The 18,715-nt window shown below is 39.8% G+C and overlaps 1 protein-coding gene across 1 annotated transcript in view; it reads right to left on the reverse strand.

The window, feature by feature from the left end:
• Nucleotides 1-18,715, reverse strand: part of LOC113957785 (guanine nucleotide-binding protein G(q) subunit alpha) — a 164,403-nt gene that overhangs the window by 125,710 nt on the left and 19,978 nt on the right. The gene's annotated exons all lie outside the window — the stretch shown is intronic.

An 18,715-nucleotide genomic window follows, 5' to 3' on the forward strand; every position in this document is an offset into this window, starting at 1 on the left:
TACTAACTAAACTAATAACTAAAACAAAATATACTCTAAAAAAATCTAGAATACGCCACTGTGTATTTAAAATTATAAGCATAAATTTCCATTCCTGAAGATATAGTTCTCAACTATAGGGAATTTCTATGAGATGTTCTATCACAAAAATTAAGAGTAAGAAAAAAAATTAGCTTACTTGGCCAACTTTCAGGACATTATGTTAAGCAGCAATATACAGCCAATACATAAATTTGTTAGAAAGACAAATAATATAACAATTACAGTTGTGCAAACTTCAACCTCAGAAATATATAAAATCAACTTTAAGTAAAATTTGGCTCATATTTGTTAATGGGGAGTCATTACTTTCTTTAAATTTCTTTGCATCTTTGTACTTTACACAAAGCACAAATAAGTTAACATTCTGCATGTTTAACAATTTAAAGTTAAGATTTGCTTGTTTGGAATTTCGCACAAAATATATCACACAACATTTTTCCTTTGGCCCAATTCATTCTCTCTGTGATTAGGAGAGCTCATCTAAGCAAAAAAATCATATGAATAACTTATAAGGAGGAATTGAAATTTAAAACAAACAGTTGCACAGAATGCTGTATGTTCACCTAGCTTCTTAGCTCCCTAAGAAATGTAATGCATTTACCTGTGTGCAGTACTTCTTAGCCTTTCAGCCTAGATTTTATTTTGATCATTTTTATAAAGCTTTCAGGCATCATACTTGGCTCCCAGGACAAAGAAAGCCTTATGTTTTACATGATATTTTAGGCGTTTCAGAGTAGTGTATTTCACAAGCAGTGCAATGCAAGGCTAAAGCATGATTCTGTGCTTGCAACTCTTAAGTACTTCAGGTAGTACACCACCAAATATAACCTTGAAGTCTCTAAAAGATTTTGTCTTTACTATGCATGACTGTTCATTCAACTCCTGCTTAATTTTTTGGCTAAGGCAGCTCCTGCTGAGGCCTGATGTATGCTGGGAGCAGCACCATTAGGTCAAAGCCAAAGCACCAGGTAGGCAGAGGATAGGTGGCCAGAAAGAGCTAAAGGGCCAATATACAACCATTATCACCTCCAAATTGTTGTCTCCTTCAGCCATTTTCTTTTGTCTGGCAGTCTCCTCAGAATCTGCTAAATTATGGAAATAGTATAGACCAAATCTCCAAGCTGGAGAGTATAAAACATAAGCTTACCCAAAAATCTTTTTAAGTGGCTCCAACAGCAGCTGGACTGCTGAGGCTTTCATGTTTCCCAGTGTGATACAGGAGACGCCCGCACCATGATAGAAGAGAAAGGATGAGCACTCTCACTGTCGGTTAGGTAACTAATTCTTTTCTTTTGCTCATAGGTACACAATATTAAGAGTTATGGGTTATAAGTTATGAAACCTTATGACTTCAATGGTGAATAAGTGGATTCACATGATAGAGTAGTCTGGTCAAAAGGGGATTGAGCCCGTTTGTATTTCTTGAGACCATGATATAAAGTTTAAATCACAGAGTATGTTGTCCTGAAAATTTGAGATCCAAACAGACTGTGACACTGTGGACTTTGTTTTGAAACCTTCAGCCCCATGTATAGACCAAACTTTTAACACAAGTCTTCCTTACACACACATTCCTAGAAAATCAAGTACAATGTTATATACAGGCCTATTTTCCTTTTTTTGTGGAAACACAAATGGTTGTTGCTGCAATGAAACTTCTCCAGAGTTGAAAGGTTAGACCAAACCTGCTTCTACAATCAGCCTTCACTATGATCCCCAAACTGCTGTGATCAAGAGCAAAGCACCAAATATACAGACCATCTCTGCAGGGCATTAACCAGCCACCAGGATGTAATCTACCAGAGGGGAGAGAACATTTCTTTTTTTCAAGAGTTTATAAAATTACAGACTCAGGCAATGTAGAACTACTGCATGCTAAAAAAAATAAATGTTTCAGGGTACCCTCAGATCTCAATTTTTCCCCGTTTTCTGAAACCTACACAATGGAGTCAAGTTCTTATATATATGAAGTGAAATAAAGCACCATATTGCACATTGCCTTAATAATTCTGTAATATTTTCCATTTTTTCCTGCAAGATATGTCCCACATTTAGTACAAGAGTCTGTTCAATATGAATCCATAAAGCACAGAATAGTATATGGTATGCATTTTGACAGGATTAACTCTTATTAAAAACTTTGTTTTAACTAATACATAAGAAAATCAGATATGGAAGCTGCAACTACCAAGTTCCATTATTGGACCCCATGGGCGGTGACTATATACATTTTTCCACTCTCATCTTTTCTTTCCCTTACTCTCCCTTACCCTTATCCTGTCTTTCCTTTCTCTCCCTTATGCATTTTCCCTAAAGGTTATCTTTATGCCATACTGCTATAGATGAGAGATATAGATGATAACACCCAAAATGGCAACATACTTGTTTACCTTTGAAACAAAATTGTTCTAAAATAAACCCTACATATATATGTTTTCAAACACCAATTATTTAGTGTCGTTTCACTCTAATCCACCCCAAGGGATTTATTAATAAGAACCTGGGTTACCCTCCCCCCCCTTTCTGGGACAGGTAGTAACAAATAAAAATATAGCCACTGAGATGGTAAGAACATGTTTGTATCATCTACTTGGTTTTAAAAATAAGTAAAACTTGAAGCTTGTAATTCTTTAGTGGGAGTTTAGGTACCAATTAAAATCATACACAATTGAAAAGAAAACATGCTGATAAAGTCATCTGCATTACATTAGAGAAAACAGTACTTCAGAATATTTACTCTGTGAGTCTATAAAAAATTGCAATATATAGACAAACAAGAAAATAAACCCAAAGGAGTTGGTGATTCTTTGTGATTCTTTAATTGGGTGGCACTGTATTAAGGCTTTGTCAGCCTAAGGTTGATAATAAACTGTATTTGGAGATCAAAAGGTATACTAAAATTTGCAAAAATTGTGATTCAATGGTGCTGAATTAAAACTATTTTTACTCCTATTTTCAGCTTTTCTAGAAGTCTGTAAGGGAACAGAACTGGATCCAATGTCTTTTTTTATATAGCCACACAAAAAAAAATATAATACTAGACATACATATATAAAAATGTCCTTTCTCTGTGCTTTCTCAAGTCTGTCCCTTCTTAGGTCAATGCTCAATAAACCATCCTGTTTCTTCCCACAGACTGATCTTGTGGTTAAACCAGAAGCAACACTAAAGAAAACATTTCCAGCCCTCCTTAACTGCATGGAGTGTCACATGTCCTGCACTTCAGTCATAACAATTCCATAGACATTATAGGCTTGGGAAGAGTGGCTGGAAAGCTGCCCAGTGGAAAAGGACCTGAGGGTGATGGACAGCCAACTGGAACATGAGCCAGTAGTGTGCCCAGGTGGGCAAAAAGGTCAATGGCATCCTGGTCTGTTTCGGAAATAGTGTGGCCAGCAGGACTAGGAAAGTGGATCGCCTGCCCCCCTGTACTCATCACTGGTGAGGCCACACGTCAAATACTGTGTTAAGATTTGGACCCCTCACTACAAGAAAGACATCAAGGTACTGGAGAGTGTCCAAAGAGGCACAACAAAGCTGATGAAGGGTCTAGAGCACAAGTCTTATGAGGAGTGGCTGAGGGAGCTGAGGTTGCTTAGTCTTGAGAAAAGGAGGTTCAGGGGAGACCTTATCGCTCTCTACAACTACCTGAAAGGAGATTGTAGCAAAGTTGGTGTCAGTCTCTTTTCCCAAGTAGCAGGTGATAGGATGAGAAGAAATGGCCTCAAGTTGTGACAGGGGAGGTTCAAGTTGGATATTAGAAAGAAATTCTTCACCAAAAGGGTTATCAAGCATTGGAATAGGCTGCCCATGGAAGTGGTTGAGTCACCATCCTTGGAGGAATTTAAAAAATGTCCAGAGAGGTGGTAGATCACAGAGTGTTTCTTTTATTACAGAATATTCTGAGTTGGAAGGTACCCACGAGGATCGAGTCCAACTCTAAAGTGAATGACCCGTATGGGAATCAAACCCACAACCTTGGCATTATTAGCATCATGCTCTAACCAACTGTAGTGGGTTTCTGTGGCTGGGTTTTGGTAGCGGGGGGGCTACAGGGGTGGCTTCTGTTAGAAGCTGCTAGAAGTTTCCCTTGTCCAGTGGAGCCAATGCCAGTCGGCTCCAGGATGGACTTCCTGCCACTGGCCAAGGCCAAGCCAATCAGGAGCAATAGTAACACCTCTGTGATAACATATTTAAGAACAGAAGGTTGTGGAGCAGAAAGAATTACAGTCAGGGAAGAGTAGAGTGAGAATATGAGAACAACAAGGTAGACACCAAAGTCAGTGCAGGAGGGGGAGGAGGTGCTCCAGGCGCCAGAGTTGAGGCCCCTGCGGCCCGTGGTGCAGACCATGGTGGAGCAGGCTGTCCACCCGCAGCCCATGGAGGACCATCGGGGTGCAGAGACCCACCTGCAACCCATGGAGGAGCCCATGGTGGAGCAGGTGGATGCATGAAGGAGGCTGTGACCCTGTGGGAGGCCCAAGATGGAGCAGGGTCCTGCCAGAGACCTGCAACCTGTGGAGAGGGAAGCCCACACTGGAGCAGGTTTTCCCCATGTAGGACTTGTGGCCCCTGTGGGGGACCCACGCCGGTACAGCTCATTTGTGAAGCACTGCACCCCATGGAGGAGTGACCCACGGGACAGCAGTTTGAGAAGAACTGTTGCCCATGGGACGGACTCACGCTGGAGAGGTCCATCAAGGGCTGTCTCCTGTGGGAGGGACCCCACGGGAGCAGGGGAAGGACTCCTCTCCCTGAGCAGCAGCAGAAACAACAACTGACCGTAACCCCCATTTCCCCATCCCCCTGTACCGTTGGGGGGGAGGAGGAAGAACATAGAAGGAAGGAGGGGTGGGGGGAAGGTGTTTTTAAGACTGTTTTATTTCTCACTCTTTGTCTCTGATCCTGTTAGTAATAAACTTAAGTACTATCCCCACTTTGAGTCTGTTTTGCCCGTGAAGGTAATTAGTGACCTCTCCCAGTTCCTATCTCAACTCATGAATCCTTACCTGTTCTTTTTTCTCTCATAGAGTCCAACTCCTGACTCTACATAGGGCAACCTAAATGTTAACCTAAGAGCACTGTCCAAACACTTCTTGAACACCAACAGGCTCGGGGCCATGACCACTTCCCTGGGGAGCTTGTTCCAGTGCTTGACCACCCTCTCAGTGAAGAATTATTTCCTAATATCTAATCTGAATTTCCCCGATGCAGTTTTAAACCATTCCCTCATGTCCTGTCACCAGACACAACAGAGAATAGTTCAGCAACTCCCCTCTGCTGCCTCCCTTGAGGAAGTTGTAGACAGAAATGAGGTCACCCTGCAGTTTCCTCTTCTCTAAACTGAGCAAACCTAAGTATCTTCAGATGCTCCTCATAATTCATGCCATTGAGGCCTTTCACCATCTTTGTTGCCCTCCTTATATTGTGGACCCCAAAACTGCACACAGTACTCAAGGTGAGGCTGCACCAGTCCTGAGTATGGTGGGACCAGTACTTCTTTCGATCAGTTAGCTATACTGTGCTTAATGCACCCCAGGACACAGTTGGTCCTTTTGGCCACCAGGGCACATTGTTGACTCATATTGAACCTACCATCAGCCAAAGCCCCCAGATCCCTTTCTGCAGGGTTGCACTCCAGCCACTTGACCCCAATCTATACTTACACCTAAGATTACACTGTCCCAGGTGCAGAATCCAGCATTTGTTGTTCTTGAATTTCACAAGGTTGGAGATTGCCCAGCACTCTAATCTATCAAGTTCTCTCTCTAAGGCCTCTCTACCCTCGAGGGAATCAACAACTCCTCCTAATTTGTCCTGTCCTCCCTCTCCAGCCCCATGGATTAACATTTTTCTCCACTGAATGAAATTTCAGTGATTATAAATGGAAAAGATGAGTCTGGATCTCTTGATGTTTTCTAGTATTATTATCATGTACGAAAACATATCTAGGAAAAAAACAAACCCACACATTTACCACAGAAATACAACTTTGTACATTTTTCTTCCAGAAACTGTAGATAAAATATTTGGTGCTAGATTTTCTATTTGATATTTTAAATAAGCACTATCTGGAAAGTATACTTGATGTATGTTTGTATACATCAGAAATGCAAATTAAAACCTGATACGTTATGCAATTTGTTAATTTTTAATATGTTAAAAACTGAAGTACAAAAAGATAAAAGTACACTTTCCAAAGGGGGAGTTAATATTTCACATATTTTACATTTGTAAAGTCTTTTTTGACAGAGTAACATTAACTCTTGACCTCCCGCTTGTATTAAGGGCCTTCATCCAGGAAATCAAAGTTTACTGCAGAGTATTTTGTTTCTTAGAATGTATAAATACTTTAAAAATTATTTGCTTTATCATACCAAAGCCCGCATAAACATCTCTTTACTGAAAACAGAAGTGATAGGAATAGTTATACTTCTGTTACAGTTCAGTATTTATGTCAAGCAGCATTTCCTATATAATTAAATATCATTATCTTAAATGAGAGACTAAGAACAGCAAGTGCTTATTAGTGCTTTCATGTTTTTTTCCCCTCACAAATTTTTGGCCACTGTTTCCAGAAGAGAGATTCACTCAAATTCTAGGCTTTTGCCTATATTTCATAGAATCATAGAATGGTTTGAGTTGGAAGGGACCTTAAAAAACATCTAGTTACAACCCCCCTGGCGGTTACTCAAAGCCCCATCCAACCTGGCCTTGAATACTTCCAGGGAGGGGCCATCCACAACTTCTCTGGACAACCAGTGTCTCACCACCCTCACAGTAAAGAATTTCTTCCTAATATCTAAACTACATTTATGCTCTTTAAGTTTAAAACCATTGGTGTTAATAACACCAAGGTCATGGTTTCGATCCCTGTATGGGCCATTCCTGTAAGAGCTGGACTCGATGATCCTTGTGGGTCCTTTACAACTCAGAATATTCTGTGAAATCTGTGAAATCCCATCACTACAGGCACTGGCAAAAAGTCTCTGTTTTTCTTATAAGCCCCCTTTATATACTGAAAGACTGCGATAAGGTCTCCTCAGAGCCTTCTCCAGGCTGAACAACCCCAACTCTCTCAGCTTTTCCTTCAGAGAGGTGCTCCAGCCCTCTGATCATTTTTGTGGCACTCTTCTGGACCCGCTCCAACAAGCCCATGTCTTTCTTGTGCTGGGGACCCCAGAACTTGGTGCAGTACTCCAGGTAGGGATCACACAAGAGTGGAGTAGAAGGGGAGAATCACCTCCCTCAATCTGCTAGCAACTGATACTTTGATTTTGAACCTTTTTATATGTTGTTTAGTCATGCAAAAGAAAGAACATTATCATATGGGTTTCAGGTAGGATCCCTTCTGCTATAGTGGGTATTAGTCTGTTCAAGAGTATCCTACCTGAAAGTCAGTGTGGTTTCAGAGCCAACAGAAGCACCACAGACATGGTATTTGTTCTCAGACAACTGCAAGAGAAGTGTAGGGAACAGAACAAAGGTCTCTATGTAACCTTTGTCGACCTCACCAAGACTTTTGATACTGTGAGCAGAAAAGGTCTGTGGTAGATTTTTGAACGTTTAGGTTGTCCCCCCAAGTTCCTTAAAATGATCATCTCACTTCATGAGGATCAGCACGGCCAAGTCAGGTATGGCAACACACTTTCTGAGCCCTTTTTAATTAAGAATGGTGTGAAACAAGGCTGCGTTCTAGCTCCTACCTTATTCACAGTCTTTTTTAGCATGATACTCCAAAGGGTCACAGTAGACCTCGATGATCAGGATGGTATCTACATTCGATACCGTACTGATGGAAACCTATTCAATCTAAGGCGTCTGAAGGCCCACACCGAGACCCCAAACCATCTTGTCCGGGAGTTGCTTTATGCTGATGACGCTGCCCTTGTCGCCCACACAGAAGCAGCCCTGCAGCGTTTAACATCCTGCTTTGCAGATGCTGCTGAGCTTTTTGGCTTGGAAGTCAGCTTAAAGAAGACAGAGGTTCTCCATCAACCTGCACCTCAGGAAGTCCCCCATCATCCCCACATCACCATTGGCCAATCAGAGCTCAAATCAGTCCAGCAGTTTAATTACCTAAGCAGTCTCATCTCCTCGGACGGTAAGATTGACAGGGAGATAGACAACAGGTTGGCAAAGGCATACAGTGCTTTCGGAAAACTCCACAAAAGAGTATGGCGTAATAAACACTTGAAGAAAAGCACCAAGATCAGTGTTTACAGAGCCATAGTGCTGTCTACTCTCCTGTATGGTTTCGAATCATGGGTCATCTACCGCCACCACCTGCGTCTCCTAGAACGCTTCCATCAACGCTGCCTCCGTACAATCCTAAACATCCACTGGTCAGATCATGTGACCAATACATCTGTTCTTGAGCAAGCAGCAGTCACAAGTATAGAGGTCATGCTGATGAGAACACAGTTGCGATGGGCAGGGCACATCTCCAGGATGAAGGACCACCGCCTCCCTAAGATCTTGCTTTATGGTGAACTTGCCACCGACTGCTGCAAGAGAAGAGCCCCAAAGAAAAGATTCAAGGACTCCCTGAAACAACATCTCAGCCTTGGCCATATTGATCACCATAACTGGTCTACTCTGGTCTCAAATCAGGAGACCTGGAGACACACCATCTATAACGCTGTGGATGCCTTTGAGAACACACGCAGGATCACTCTCGAGGAGAAAAGGCAACGCAGAAAGAACCGTGTCTTGCGGAATACACCATCTAAGGAGTCTTTCTGTTGTACCTTTTGCAATCGGATATGTCTGTCACGTATTGGCCTCATAAGTCACCAACGTGCCTGTAACAAATGTGGATAAAACCTTCTCAAATCTTCGTTCGCGAAGCCCAGCCATGATGATATGGGTTTAGATGGTGCAAAACATAAATGCAGATCAAGTTGGTTATTCTAACATGATAGATTAAACACATTTCTCCCATGCAGCTATTTGGGATCTCATTGTGCTATATAATATACTCAATATATCAACTTACGTTAGAAACCTAAAGCTATCATATATCAAATATTAGTATTTATTTAGATGCTTTTCTTATAGTTTCCATTGTCCATAACTTCCATTTACTCAGTCAGAACTACATCCGAAAGAAGGATTCTTTCAAGGCTCAAACATACCACTTGTACTAAAATGATAAAGTAATTCTTCCTTCAAACAAACCACAAACAAACACAAAAATACAAGTCCATGGTCTTGCAATCAAAGCCTTCCACCAACTTGAATCCTCATGGATAACATGAATTTTAAAATAATATACCTTACAATATTTATTACACATTGTGTATCCTTATTGGTTTTCAAAGAGAATACACCTTGAGAGTGCCATAAACATAATACTATCTTAACAATGTAAGTTAAATATTGTCTTACAATAAATATTTCCTTCTCATATTTAACCCTTTTTCCTTCTACCAGTGTATAGAACTTCTTCACACTCCTCTTTCTTATTAAGAAGACTGAACAAACAGTAACTATCTAGACCTACACCTACCTAGTTTCAAGGTTACTCATGGATGTTTCTTAAAAGAGCATTCATCTCACTCCCATATAATCTCATCCTGGCTACTGTGTTGTCTGAGATTCGCCTCAGTATTGTTACATGTGATTACACAACTAAACTTTGGGGGGGGGGGAAGAAGAGGTGTATTAGTCATTTGATAAGGAACAAACAAAACCACTATTCCATAAAATAAAATAATAAAGAAAACACACAAACAGAGGAAACTTTACCTATTAACCATATGGATAATTCCAACCATAACCTCCAACAGAGGATAGAAAAAGAGGTAACTGGAGGGAGGTGGGAGGGTAAGGCTAAAGAGTATAAAACTTTCCAATTATCAGCCTTGAGAAAGCATTGTGAAATCCTTTCCCTCTTTCCCTTCACATTAATGCTCCAAGTGTGCAACTGTTGCTTTCTTGGCTATGCACAAAACATAGTTCTTCCTTACTAAAGCCACTGTTCAAATTGAAAGTTTCTCACAGGATATTAATAAATGCTGAGAAGCTATGTCCCCAAAAGACCTGTTCTTTAAAACTATTTCTTCATCCTTTCTCCCCCAGTGAGTATGCATAGACCAAACTAGATGAAAATTCACAATAAGGAGCTCTGACATGGTAATGAGACAATGAAAACACTACTCACATTTTATTTTTGTCTCTCACATAATCAGAAGGACTCGAATTTGTACTCCCTCTTGGTCCTGAATTTATAGGGTCACATAGTTTTATCTGTTTCTCAGAACACCCACTCACCCACGTGTGCATACTTTTTGCCTTAAGGGAGGCAAGGTGTGTGTGTGTTGGAAAAGCTCTGAGTCTGTTTTGTTCTCGACCTGGTCATCTGGCTGCTCTCTAGCCTTGGCTTGCCTACGCTCTGCTCTGTCTCCAGCCCGGATCTGCTCAGATTTCAAAAGGGGGGAGCCCTGGCCACAGACAGCCGCAGACAGCATGAGTTTCGTGGGAAGAAACCACCCTTCTTTACCCTTTTCCCCTTCCCCTCCTTGATGGGGGGGGGGAAATCTCCATTGTCGGCTTCTGCCGTGCACCGGGGCCTCACGTGGCGACCACCAGAGCCAAACAGTTCCCTCTGCTGACCAACACCGAGGACCACAGGCTCTGCTCCTCCAGTAATCCAACAGTGCCCCCTGCCGATCGTGGTTAGAATTGCACCAAAGGACAGGAAGTATCAGACTGTTTCCTTTTTGAAGGGGACTTTTGGTTACAGGATTTTTGTTTAGTTGTTTTTGTGTTCTTTTGTTGTTCTGTCAATACACATATATCCTTTAACAAAGGCTTGGTATTTTTCTTTTCCATACTTCCTCGATTGGAACCTCTTAATTTTGGATTTACAATTGCTGAGAGAGAGGAGTTTGGTCTATCTCATAACTCATCCTCCTTAGCAAAACACTTCAGTCTCCTTAAACTGAGACAAATCATAATGAAATTTCAGCTCACACGAGGGAGGAGGACTTGTAACTTGTCTTTTTTTAAAATTTTTTTTACTTTTCTCCAATGTAAACTTTTACTTCCAGGAAATAACCAATTTTATATGTCATTCCTTTTCACAACAGTCAAATGAAAAGTGTTCGAGTCTAAATTTTTAGCTTACATGTTCAACTATCAAAATGTTATCCACACAAGTCAACATTCTTCATAATTTTTTTATAATTTCAGTTCAACCAAAAAAACATCCAGGTACACAAATAGCTGTCAACAACAAAACAGAACAGCTGCCAACTGGCTTATTTAAAATTAGATCACACCTTTAAGTCCTTCTTCAGCACCTCTAAGAAGGCACATGTGCATGAACTCATGTAGGAAACATAATTGATCTTAAATTCTTTTAAGTCTCTAAATTGGATAAAATGGATTTAGAAGCTACAGTTTAAATAGGATTGGAACATATGAAAGTGTCTTGTGAAAAACAAACTCTGGGAAATGCAACAGAAGAATGTTTTCTTTGTTTCTCAGACCTGTCCTGGACACATAGACAGAAACTACAGTTAATAGTTTATAATTACTAAAAAAACAGCCTAACCCTTTTAGACATATAAAAAAGTAACAGCATAACAACACTATTGCCCTAAAGGCCTTCAATGTTTTATTATAAAAGTCTCTTTAAAAACAATAATTTTTCAACACAAGGAAAAATATTAATCATAAACACTACTCCTTTCCACTAAATTAATGATTTCTGATTATCAGACTCCCTATATGGTTTTGGATATCATTTTGCAGAATTTACAATTTAGAGATCCCCATTCACCACCAAAGAATGAAGTGTCACCTCCAATTGACTGTGCATGCCATTCAGACACAGCTCCTTCATACAAACCCACACCTAGCTAGCTGTTCAATCTCCCACTGATGATCTTTGAACCATGTAAGTAAACAGATGAGAGCTTCAGACCACTTCCAGTAATAATAATAAACCACTTACCAAATTTACTGATTTCAGTAGTACAGAAAATATACAGTCGCACTTCTTCAAAAAATAGTTACAGAACAGCTTGGAAAAATAAATTAAGTGATAATGACCTCAGGAAAGGTTAATCGTAGAAACCTTATTAAGGACTTTATTCTTGCATCCTTACTCTTTAAGTAGTCCCAACAGATTACTGCAAACTATGGTTTTATTAATGTGAATAAGGGTACAAAACTTAAAGAGAATATATTGCAAGGGGGTTTAATAATTTCTGAGGCATTCTTTAAAAATAAAGAATAAAAAGTATTAGATGCTTTAGAAAAATTTCTGCACATCACTTAGTAACCGAAATATATAAATAGTTTTTCTAAATGGAAGGAAGAGTCCAAGAACTTAGTTACCATGGTGTGAATAGCTACCACATATCAGCTGCTCCATATTATTTTTTTTGATGTGTAACTTAGTTATGTACAAATAACAAGCTTTATAAATTAATTTATTAGCCCTCTTTAATTTCACTAAATTCTACTGGACTGAATATTTAATAAGATTAAAGATGTTTAAATGCTGTCCTGAACAGTGACTTCATCTTTGTTATAGCATACTAACAAATGAAGTCAAATCTATTTAGTGTTCATTCTAATTTTCTAGTAACCACTATATTTTTTAAACTAAACTGTCAAGTGAAAAGAGCAGAACACTTAATTTTTCCACTAATTCCCTATATTTAGTCTAATGCAGTTCTACTGTTACAAGTTTATTATCTTGCTCTAATGCTTTTTTATTTATATTTAAGAAATAGTCCCTTGCAAGATATCACAAAATTATATGTACGAGTCTTGATCCTATTAATTTCCAATTCAGTGATGAAAAATCCATTGACCTGAATGAGAACAGATTTGAGCCCGGTGTGGTTAAGCCAGCTATATGTGACTTATCTATCAGATTGGTTCCTGTGGTGGGTTGACCTTGGCTGGCCACCAAGTGCCCACGAAGCTGCTCTATCACTCCCCCTCTTCAACTGGATAGGGGGAGAAAATACAATACAAAAGCTCCTGGGTTGAAATAAGGACAGGGAGATCACATTCATCATGCAATCTTAACAAACTTCACTTACATCAACAAAAATAATTCCCCACAGCAAAGTCAAAATAACATCATCACAACACTGACAAAGATGGATAATTAACACACACTCCACCCCTCATTCTTTCACCACAATTACAAGAACAAAAGTTCCCACAGTTGTTCTGCTGTATAGCAATGTTCAGTTTGTGTTTTGCCCATTACCTCTCCTAATTACTACTCTTATCTCTAATTCCTTGATAGTCCCACTTTGGGCACCACAAATGTCTGTGGTTGGTTGGCCTTGGCTGGCCATCAGGTGCCCACAAAGCCCCTCTATATCACTCCCCTCCATCAATGGAACAGGGGGAGAATATATGACAAAAAGCTCATGGGTCAAGATAAGGACAGGGAGATCACTTACCAGTTACTGTCATGGGCAAAACAGACTCGAATTGGGGAAATTAATTTAATTTATTGTCAATTAATTGTAACAGTAGGATAGTGAGAAATAAGAACAAAATTAAAAACACTTTACTCCCACCTCTCCCTTCTTCCCAGGTTCAACTTCACTCCTGACTCGTCTACATGCCCTCCCTGAGCAGCCCAGGGGAATGGGGAATGGCAGTTGCAGTCAGTTCATAACACTTCCTCTCTGCTGCTCCTTCCTCACACTATTTCCCTGCTTCCCATGGGATACAGTCCTTCATGAACTGTTTACTTGAAATTATCATCTTTATAATTAAATTCAAGATATATTTATTAATTTTCTTTGAAACCATAAAATAAAAATTCTCTGAGATTCTCTTGGTCTGTGATGTTGGAGAATGACTGGCAAGAAAGTTCATGGTTTAAATTTTCGTGTCCTGTGAATTCAGTTAGCCAATTTCCTAGGTCCAAATCCAATCTTGTCTCAGTTTTTCCCCCATTTTGCTTTGTCTTCTTCATCTCATTTAATAAACAACTATTTTTCCTATTATTTAAAAATAATGCATGACCTATAGCAATGTTCTTTTTGTGCAAAGTAGTATTCAATCACTAGGGTCAAGTTATAATTCTTTGTACATAAAATACTATTTAGAGATGTCTAGTAAACATAAGCCTTTTGCTACTTAGGCTGTGTTTAGTAGATCCGAAAATCATAGAATCATAGACTTGTTTAGGTTGGAAAAGACCTTTAAGTCAATCGAGTCAAACTGTAAATGAATGTTTGGCTTTCTTAGTCTGTAGGCATGGCAAAACTCCCACTGAAAATCACTGTCCAGAGTATCCTTCTGAACCTAAGTTAGGTTCAGGAGCATACTTTTGAAGTGAACCTCCTGATTGTCCCAGTTTATTGTGCATATCCTATGCATTAGCATCTAATAATCCCCAAGTGAGGAACTGGATTCCTTTAGAATGAAGTTAAGGAGGCAAATGGAAACTAAGTACATCCTGACAGGTGTACTCCAAGATCATACAATGCATTCTAGCCACAAACAGGCATTTAGTCCCTGAGATCAGACTAGACATGGTCTGAAGGAAAAAGAAACAAGCAAAAAAAACCTGGAACAGGGACATCAGGATCTCAACATGTACTTTTTTCCCCTACAGACCTACTCTCTCCTGTCCACATTACTTGCTAATGTAGACATAGCCTTTGTCTCCATTCTTCCACCTACAATCACTGCGATAATGATTACCTACTTACCTGCTAACCAAGGTGACAGACTGATTAGCTAGTGAACGTACAACACACTGAACATGCAAAAAGCGCTAAATAACTATTCTCTTTTATTACAAATACTATTGAGCTGTTACCATTGTAAAGAACTGGTACAAGCGGAGCATACTTCGTCATTGCCCTGTGTTTGTCTTTGTTAAAACTGCGAGAAGCGAATTGTCTTGACTGTTACAGCAGCACCTTCATGCAGTGCATGTTAAACGTGTCGTTGCTACGTTGTTGCCACCTGCCGTGAGGCATTGCCATCTCTGACCCTATGTAAGCAAGTGTCTAAGACGTGCCTGGGGAGAGATCAAAGACACGCCTGGAGATCGGGTAAGTCACGCGGAAGATCGAAGGCGGGAACCCTGCCCCCCTCATGAGCCGCGGGGACGCGCAGACCTCACACACAAGCCGCGGGGACACGCTGCAGCTCGGCTACAGGGATTTTCCCACATTCCGGCGAGCCGGGGTTGCGCTGCCCTAAGGCGGGAAACCCTGCTCCCACACACACCGCCGGCACGTACTGCGGGCGCACACACACACTCGCCGCCCGGCACACGCCGTGTGGACACACTCCAGTGTCCGCACACAAGCCGTGCCCCGGCACTGCCCACGCAGCACTGCGACCAGCCCGGCCGGACCCAGGACACACTGCGGGAACTCCACTCATCACTCATGCTGCAGAGACAAAAGACCGGAGAACGATCTGACTGAGATCTCCCCCCCCATCCCCAAGGACGCGATCCAGCATTTAAATCCTGGTGGTGGCAATATTCTTTCCTGTGCTTCTAATAATTATTCTTAACTTTCCCCACTTTTCTCTATTTTTCCTTCTCTCTCTGTCTACCTCTCTTATAGTTAATAAAGTTGAATTATCGTTTTGGATACCAACATTTGACCTCATTTGTGTCTAAATCTCACTTTTGGGTATATGTGAACTTAAATTCCTTCCCACATTTACGGATAGAGGCACACTTTGCCTCTCTGTACCTAAATGGGTTGGAACAACCATCCAAAAAGAAAACAGTGAAAGCAAGAATTAATTTGTAATATCTTCAATTGCTCTACTGTTAAACTTTGTTCTAATTGATTAAACTCTGATTCTACCATATTTATTTCATAAAAGATGATAAAATTCTGACACATATGCATTTTAAAATTTTATTGTGATATATAAATAATTGTGATTTGTGAAACAAATGGGTGATTACATCAAAATAAAACAAACGGATTGTAAAACTTAATTACACCCCCATAAAGAAATAAAACAGACCCTCACAAGGTCAAGAGGCCTAAAACCTCCTTACTGTCCTAAGAATAAAATATAGTAGAACTTTAAATCTTTAGGCGTCTGTTCATCCAAGAATGCATGAATTATGACTGGTTGTAGAGATAACCCTTTTAGCTTTAGTTGTAAGAAAACCCATATATTAAATACTTAACAAAACCCTGTAGAGTGTATATGTATGATATAATTAATATGCATGAAGTAGCTAAGATAAATACTAAATGTACCCTGTAGTAAGGGTATGCAGATTTGGGAAACTGGTCCCATTTCTGTCACCCAACTGGCTGCTTGCTTTTACCATATAATAAACTATTATTCGAAACTTATAGAAACTCGAGACTTTGTTTATCACATTTATTTAGGATATTGCTTTGCAAAGTAGAAGTCTGTCCTTTATATAGTAAAATTTTTTTATAGGCCTGAGAAGGATATTTAATACTTACCAATCAGGATTTAAAAAAAAACCCAAAACAGTTAACTGAACCCTTCTCAATGTCATTGCTACAAAACCAGAAGCAACAAATGCCAGGTAGTATTTTTTTAATTTATTCTATTTATTAATTCTTGCTTAATTTGACCAAAGATTGTGTAATGAATGTGTTAATATCAATTAACAAAATATATTTTTCAAAAGTATCTTTAACATATCTATTTACATTATATTTAGGTTTCCAAAGATTTGTCAGTCAGATTTGGCAGTACAGCAATAGTCTGTTGAGAATTTGAAGATCCAAATTTGCAGACCCCTGAATGTGAGTCAGAAGATGATAGAACAATAAATACACATACTATTACAAAATGTCACTCATTAGGTATGTGATGAGAACACATTTTCTACATGGAAACTAGGGCTCTTAACTGAGGCTTTGACTTACACTCCAGATGTGCATCCTGTCGTTCTTTTTGAGAATTTCACTGATCGTCCTTAGCAGGGCCTTTGTGAATGACTGTAAGACATGTTCAGTCTCAATTTCCCTTCACAGCAACAAGAGAATGGATTGGGATTTAGGTCCAACTCCACAAATGCAAAGTCTCTACATATCTGCTCTGCAGCTTTGTATTTCTACTGTGCAAAATCCATACTGCCTCTGTTTGTGACAATAAAGTTCCCCAGATGGTTAGGATTTTGCTCCTGACATCCTAAAGCATCCCATTGTTGACAAGACAAAGAGGTTTAATCCCACATTCTTAAACACCAGAGTCCATAAACTAAAACATCTTCTAGCCTCCCAGAGGAACTTCTCTACATGTTATCTACCAAAGCAAGCTTGTCATACTATGAGAAATAAAAATATGGTTTTTATTACAAACAAATTATGTTAGAAAACTTACAGGTGTATCATGAAGTTAAAAGGTACCCAGTCCTGCTTGGGCCTGGTGCTAGGGCTCCTTGCAGCCGGAATAGGGAATTCTAGGTAAATGTAAGGCCAGAGAAAGAGCCTCTGTAAATGAAAACCTTTTTGGTCATTTTGAGCACAGGGGCCTCTCCCCACGTGATGAGAACAAAGGAGGATCCATCATCTTGACAGGGGATGCCTCGCAGCCAATCGGGAGGAGGGGAACATCCCCCCTTTTGGAGAAACAACTTTTTAAGGCAAAAATGAATATGTATTAGCTGACATGAAAGGGTGGGATTTTGTTAAACTATAAAATGCCCGAAATTTAAACGTAAAAGGTCCTTCCTCCCTGGACTTAGGTGGAGGGGGCTGGTAAAGGGTCCTTCCTCCCTGGACTTAGGTGGAGGGGGCACACAGCGCACACTGCAAATAAAACTTTCCTTGTCATTACAGTTCCCTTGTTTCACAGGTAATTGTGTTTTTCTAAATTAAATAACAAGACATTTCTCACAATACAGTGTGAGGGCAATTTCTCAGCTTTACAATACAGAGAAGGCAATAACATCTACATAAATCAGCTTAATCTTTAGCAGTCATGCTGGATGTGGAAAAGTTTTATTCATTTCTCTCATTTGCCTAATACAATTCAAACTCACATTTTCAATCTCTTAAGAAAGCAAACTCGCTATCAGTCTGCACTGCAGTATATCTTCCTTCCATGTATTGAAAAGTAGGAAGCATCATCAGACAAAAGGAAAAAAAATTACCATGTTCAAAGGCAGAATCCTGGCTTCTGATTCTGCATTGACCGCACAGTTATTATTTATACATGGTGCCTACTCACTAATCCTGTTCTACCTAGGCTTCTAAACCAGGTCAATGGGCAAATAAGTCAGGCACTGAAGTGCTCCCTGATGGAGGACACAGTTCTCTCTAGGAATCCTGGAATCTCTTTAAATAGATTCATCATCTACCCAATGTGACATGATGAAGATAAATGCATGCATTCAGGTGTGCAAGTCTGTCAATAGCTGCCGTGTGAGGAGTCAGTAAATTAAGACAGATGTACCAGAAATAAAATTATTAAATTTCAGTGGTTTTTAAACAGACAATTAGAAGAGACAGTGACAGGACACATTAAAAAATATTAGACAAAATTATTTCCAAAAACCAGTAGGACTGCTGTGATAAACTGAGAAAATGATTTGGGCTAATTAAAAGAAATCGTGTAAGGTCAATATGACCTGGAGAGAGAAAAGAAAAACAAATCGTAAAACTTATTTGGGCCCCTGTAAAGAGATAAAACAAGTTACCTCCCTTTTACCTTGTGT

Source organism: Corapipo altera, unplaced genomic scaffold (genome assembly GCF_003945725.1).
Source record: "Corapipo altera isolate COAL_440 unplaced genomic scaffold, ASM394572v1 61148, whole genome shotgun sequence".
NCBI lineage: Eukaryota > Metazoa > Chordata > Aves > Passeriformes > Pipridae > Corapipo > Corapipo altera.